At 54.7% G+C, this 6610-nt stretch overlaps 1 pseudogene; it reads right to left on the bottom strand.

Annotated features, from left to right (window-relative positions):
* Positions 1–4288: 4288 nt before the first annotated feature.
* On the bottom strand, positions 4289–4443 carry LOC126178466 (5.8S ribosomal RNA; annotated as a pseudogene).
* Positions 4444–6610: the final 2167 nt, after the last annotated feature.

Below are 6610 nucleotides of genomic sequence, written 5' to 3'. Positions count from 1 at the left end.
TGGCTGCACAGACACGCCCACGCCGGCGCCGCCCGCTATCACTGTCGTGCTGCCCTCGTAGCACTGCTCGACTTATTTGATAAAGCAGTCCGGCAGGCCATGAGCCCTCAGCACTGGGCGAAGGGCAGCATGATCCACCGAATCGAATTCCTTAGAAACGTCGATCGACGCCACAAAGACAGAGCGGCAGGAGCGGACTGCGTCGGTGAGAGCAGTGTCCAGGATGAAGGTGTTCTTCAACATCCCATCCTGGGGGATGAATGCCTGCTAACGTTCGTCCACAGCACATGTGCGTATCAGGCGCGATGTGAGAACCTTGTGGATGGTCCGCGCCAGCACCGAGTAGACTGTAATGGGGCGAAAGTCAGCGGGGGATGTTGGCGCAGCCATTTTGGGGTGAAGGGACGTGCGTGCGCGAAGCAGACTGGAAGGGCACGGGCCAGAAGGAGGAGATTCATATGTTTGACGAGGACTTCATGCGGCAGGCGCCGCAGCTCAGCTGGAGTAAGGCCATCCAGACCGGCCGCTGATCCCCTGGGCGGCAAGGCAGCCGCAACCTCCTCATGTGTGACCGGCCCCCATAGGCACTCAAGAGCGACAGGCTCCAAGTGCAGCAGCGGGCGGTCACGGATGAAGCCCGTGGTGGAGATGTGCTTCTTGGTGAAGAGGTCCGCCCAGAAGTCCAGCAGACCGGGGTTGTCGGATGGCGGCTGCAACAGGGTGCCATCCAAGAGGCCACACACGCAACACGCACGCGACCTTTGGAAGGCTTCCTGCATCATCGCGTACTCTCATCCGAGCCAGCTGCGGCGGAGCGGGAGGTGGCCGCTTCAGTGGTTGGCGCAGCCTCTGTGCCCTCGTGCTCATCCTCTCCCCTCTGGACCCGACCGACCCAAGGGCATCCAGGGGCATGCCCAGGATGACTTCGGGCAGCGTACCCGGCCCCAGGCCAATGACTCGGTCAAGAGAAGAGAAACGCTGAGCGGAAGCGGGCAGCACCGCTAGATGCTCCCAGATGGCGGCGTCAGTCGGCCCCTCCGGCGGCGCCCTGGTGGTGTCGGCCGCGAATTCCTTGGATGCGTCATCGGGTGACGCAGTGCCATCGCCCGTGTCAGGCAGCGGCCTCCCCATTCCCCGGCGGGACGCTGGCTCTTCCCCGCGACCGATCTCAAGCACCTCCATAAACTCGCGGACAAGCTGCTTGTGGGCAGCCTTCTGCCGTTGGCACTTGATTGCCTCAAGCATTTGGTCGGGGAACATCCTAGTCAGATCTTAAAAGAGTCATAGACACTCCCGACATTTACCCGCAGTTGCTTGAATTTCTTCATGTTGGCATTCAGAGCACTGGGCTGAAATCACATTGCGTCAACACCCACTAGGGCCATCGTAATGCTTTGTTTTAATTAGGCAGTCGGATTTCCCCAGTCCATGCCAGTTCTGAGTTGATCGCTGAATGGCGGCCGAAGAGAATCCGCGCACCCACGCGCCCCCAGTGGAGCACGCTAAAGCTGACGCGGCCTCGCTGTAAGGAAGATCCGTGGGAGGCGAAGGCATGGGACCGAGCTCGGATCCTGCACCCAGGTTGAAGCACCGGAGCGCGAACGCCGCGCAGAATCGCGCATCCTGCGCCGCTGGCCAGCATGAGGCCGACCAACGGCGAGAACAGACGACGCCCGCGCTAAACGCCCGCACTTACCGGCACCCCTATGGTACTCACCTCGCCCAGGCCCGGCACGTTAGCGCTGACCCCTTCCTGACCATGCCCTACACGCCCCGATCCTCAGAGCCAATCCTTATCCCGAAGTTACGGACCCAATTTGCGGACTTATCTTACCTACATTATTCTATCGACTAGAGGCTCTTCACCTTGGAGAACTTCTGCAGATATGGGTACGAACCGGCGCGACACCTCCACGTGGCCCTCTCCCGGATTCTCAAGGTCTGAGGGGAAGATCGGTGCTCTTTGCATTCCAAACCCCTGCTAGAGGATTCCAGGGAACTCGAACGCTCATGCAAAAAAGAAAACTCTTCCCCGATCTCCCGACGGCGTCTCCGGGTACTTTTGGGTTACCCCAACAAGCATCTCTAAAAGAGGGGCCCAACTTTTATCAGTTCTGCTGCCGGGTTTCGGAATAGGAATCGGATTCGCTTTCGCCCAACGGGGCCCAGCACAAAGTGCATGATGCTATGATGGCCCCCATCAACATTGGATTTCTCCTACGGCTTAGGATTGACTAACTCATGTGCAACAGCAGCTCACATGAAACCCTTCTCCGCGTCAGCCCTCCAGGGCCTTGCTGGAGTATTTGCAACTACCACCAAGATCTGCACCGACGGCGGCTCCAGGCAGGCTCACGCCCAGACCCTTCTGCGCCCACCGCCACGACCCTCCTACTCGTCAGGGCTTTGCGGCCGGCCACAAGGACCAGCCATGACTGCCAGACTGACGGCCGAGTATAGGCACGACGCTTCAGCGCCATGCATTTTCAGGTCTAGTTGTTTCGGAAGGTGAGTTGTTACACACTACTTAGCGAATTCCAACTTCCATGACCACAGTCCTGCTGTCTTAAGCAACCAACGCCTTTCATGGTTTCCCATGAGCGTCGATTCGGGCGCCTTAACTCGGCGTGTGGTTCATCCCACAGCGCCAGTTCTGCTTACCAAAAGTGGCCCACTTGTCACTCCAATCCGAGTCATATGCTCGCGGCTTCAGCATATCAAACAAGCCGGACATCTCACCCATTTAAAGTTTGAGAATAGGTTGAGGTCGTTTCGGCCCCAAGGCCTATAATGATTCATTTTACCAGATGAGACTTGTACGAGCACCAGCTATCCTGAGGTAAACTTGGGAGGGCACCAGCTACTGGATGGTACGATTAGTCTTCCGCCCCTATACGCAGCTCCAACGATCGATTTGCGCGTCAGAATCGCTACGGACCTCCATCAGGGTTTCTCCTGACTTCGTCCTGGCCAGGCATAGTTCACCATCTTTCGGGTCCCAACGTGTACGCTCTAGATCCGACTAACCTCGCAATGAGGACCAGAAGCCCCGGAAGTGCGGAGCCCCTCTCTCCCTCGGCCCGCACAAGGCGAAACCTTCACTTTCATTATGTCTTTAGGTTTCGTACAGCCCAATAACTCGCGCACATGTTAGACTCCTTGGTCCGTGTTTCAAGATAGGTCGTGAAATTGTCCAAAGCTGAAGCGCCGCTGTAAGGAGCGATTATTCCACCCGAGAGCATCCCGGGCAACAGCAGCGCGGGTCCTGGGCCAGGCCAGGTAGGTCCTTCATCCGGGAAGAACCGCGCTTGCTTGCTGAGAGCCCGAGCGCCCAAAGGGGCGAATGGAGTCCCCCAGATATACCGTCGAGAAGCCAGCCAGGACTCCGGGGCTCTGCCCAACAGACGCGAACCGAGGCCCGAGGAAGGACAGGCTGCACACCCAGGCCGTAGGCCGGCACCCAGCGGGACGCGACGTCCTACTAGGGGAGAAGTGCGACCCACCGCACACTGGAGCGGCCCCACCCCGCGGCAAGTGGAAAGGCAACCGGACACGCACCCGCCGCAGATTCCTTGGCGTGGGCAGCCAGCTCCATCTGCTGAGGGCGGGTGCCAGTGGCCAGATGGGCATGAATCTCATCCGTTCGACCTTTCGGACTTCTCATGTTTACCCCAGAATGGTTTCACGTGCTTTTGAACTCACTCTTCAAAGTTCTTTTCAACTTTCCATCACGGTACTTGTTCGCTATCGGTCTCGTGGTCATATTTAGTCTCAGATGGAGTTTACCACCCACTTGGAGCTGCACTCTCAATCAACCCGACTCGAAGGAGAGGTCCCGCCGACGCTCGCACCGGCCGCTACGGGCCTGGCACCGTCTACGGGCCATGGCTACATTCAAGTTGGACTTGGGCTTGGCGCGAGGCGTCGGGGTAGTGGAACCTCCCAAACACCACATGCCACAACACTCGGCATCCTGCGGGGTTTGGTGCTGGACTCTTCCCTGTTCGCTCGCCGCTACTTGTGGAATCCTTGTTAGTTTCATTTCCTCCCCTTAGTAATATGCTTAAATTCAGAGGGTAGTCCAACCTTCTCTGAGGTCGTTGTATTAGGTGTCGCACGGCACACCGCCAGCCAGCTGTGAACGCTACCGAGAGAGTACCGGTATGCGAACCGCCAGGCGACGGGCGCGCTACGCACGATTAAGAAGACGCGGCTGGCCCCACAGGCGACCACGACACTCCCAGGTCTCCGAAATGGGATAAACGCGGTGCGCTTCAGTATACGTAGCCAACCCTCAGCTAGACGTGGCCTGGGAACGGAATCCATGGACCGCAATGTGCGCTCGAAACGTCGATGTTCATGTGGCCTGCAGTTCACATGTCGACGCGCAATTTGCTGCGTTCTTCATCGACCCACGAGCCGAGTGACCCACTGGCCAGGGTGATCTTTTTTAGTTTCCACTGTCTCTTTCAAAACAGTTGCATAGGCAGGACTGAGGCGTTTGACGGCCACACAACATTTCCGTTAGTTTAGTGAAGCACGCGTGGTTCCGCAAGCAGCGCACAGCTACTGCGAGCCGTACAGGTAGCGTGTTGCGCGACACGACACGCACATCGAAAGACATGCAGTGTAGTCGGTAATGATCCTTCTGCAGGTTCACCTACTGGAACCTTGTTACGACTTTCACTTCCTCTAAATGATCAAGTTTGGTTATCTCTCTGGTAGCAACGGCAACGACAGAGTCGTTGCCGCATACCAGTCCGAAGACCTCACTAAATCATTCAATCGGCAGTAGCGACGGGCGGTGTGTACACAGGGCAGGATCGTAATCAACGGGAGCTTATGACTTGCGCTTACTGGGAATTCCTCGTTCCTGGGGAACAATTGCAAGCTCCAATCCCTAGCACGAAGGAGGTTCAGCAGGTTACCCCGACCTTTCGGCCTAGGGAGACACGCTGATTCCTTCAGTGTACTGTGCGTATGGCCCAGAACATCTAAGGGCATCACAGAACTGTTATTGCTCAATCTCGTGTGGCTAGAAACCGCCTGTCCCTCTAAGAAGAAAAGTAATCGCTTACAGCACGAAGGATGTCACGCGACTAGTTAGCGGGTTAGAGTCTCGTTCGTTATCGGAATTAACCAGACAAATCGCTCTATCAACTAAAACGGCCACGCACCACCACTCACTGAATCAAAAAAGAGCTATCAGTCAGTCAGTCCGGGCCTGGTGAAGTTCCCCGTGTTGAGTCAAATTAAGCCGCAGGCTCCACTCCTGATGGTGCCCTTCCGTCAATTCCTTTAAGTGTCAGCTTTGCAACCATACTTCCCCCGGAATCCAAAAGCTGCCCGCCGAGTCATCGGAGGAACTGCGGTGGATCGCTGGCTGGCATTGTTTACGGTTAGAACTAAGGCGATATCTGATCGCCTTCGAACCTCTAACTTTCGTTCTTGATTAATAAAAACATACTTGACAAATGGTTTCGGTTCTGTTCGTCTTGCGACGATCCAAGAATTTCACCTCTAACGTCGCAATATGAGTGCCCCTGCCTGTCCCTATTAATCATTACCTTGGGTTCTGAATACCTACAAAATAGAACCGAGGTCGTATTCCATTATTCCATGCACACAGTATTCAGGCGGGCTAGCCTGCTTTAAGCACTCTAATTTGTTCAAAGTAAACGTGCCGACCCACCAAGACCCTCAATAAAGAGCACCCTGGTAGGATTTCAATGGGGTCTGCCTCGAGACACATGAGCACCCACGAGGCGGTCGCACGCCTTCGGCTCGCCCCACCAGCATGATGTCCCATGATACATGCCAGTTAAACACTGACGGGCGGTGAACCAACAGTGTGGGACACAAATCCAACTACGAGCTTTTTAACCACAACAACTTTAATATACGCTATTGGAGCTGGAATTACCGCGGCTGCTGGCACCAGACTTGCCCTCCAATAGATATGCGTTAAAGGATTTAAAGTGTACTCATTCCGATTACGGGGCCTTGGATGAGTCCTGTATCGTTATTTTTCGTCACTACCTCCCCGTGCCGGGAGTGGGTAATTTGCGCGCTTGCTGCCTTCTTTGGATGTGGTAGCTGTTTCTCAGGCTCCCCCTCCAGAAAAGAACCCTGATTCCCCGTTACCCATTACAACCTTGGTAGGCGCAGAACCTACCATCGACATTTGATAAGGCAGACATTTGAAAGATGCGTCGCCAGTACGAGGACCGTGCGATCTGCCCAAAGTTATTCAGAGTGACCAAGGCAAATTTACCGGACGAGCTGACCGATTGGTTTTGATCTAATAAAGGCGTCCCTTCCATCTCTGGTCGGGACTCTGTTTTTTTTTCTTTTTTTTTATAAAAAATTCCTTATTCAATCATTATTATGATACAATTTAACCTACTACCTAAATACATAGGTAGGTCCTATTTTTAACTATTACAATGGACAATGTGGAGCTATTATTATTTTTAACACTACAGGTTACTACTGTGATCCTTTACCACTATGGGTGTTATTCTACTATTATTTACTGCACTACTGTTTTGGTGTTACTATGATTTTTAGCCACTGTTAGATTTGGATACTACTTGTAACGAGCTACTAT

This window comes from Schistocerca cancellata, chromosome 3 (assembly GCF_023864275.1).
Source record: "Schistocerca cancellata isolate TAMUIC-IGC-003103 chromosome 3, iqSchCanc2.1, whole genome shotgun sequence".
NCBI lineage: Eukaryota > Metazoa > Arthropoda > Insecta > Orthoptera > Acrididae > Schistocerca > Schistocerca cancellata.
This window is presented reverse-complemented; position numbering and strand designations above follow the sequence as displayed.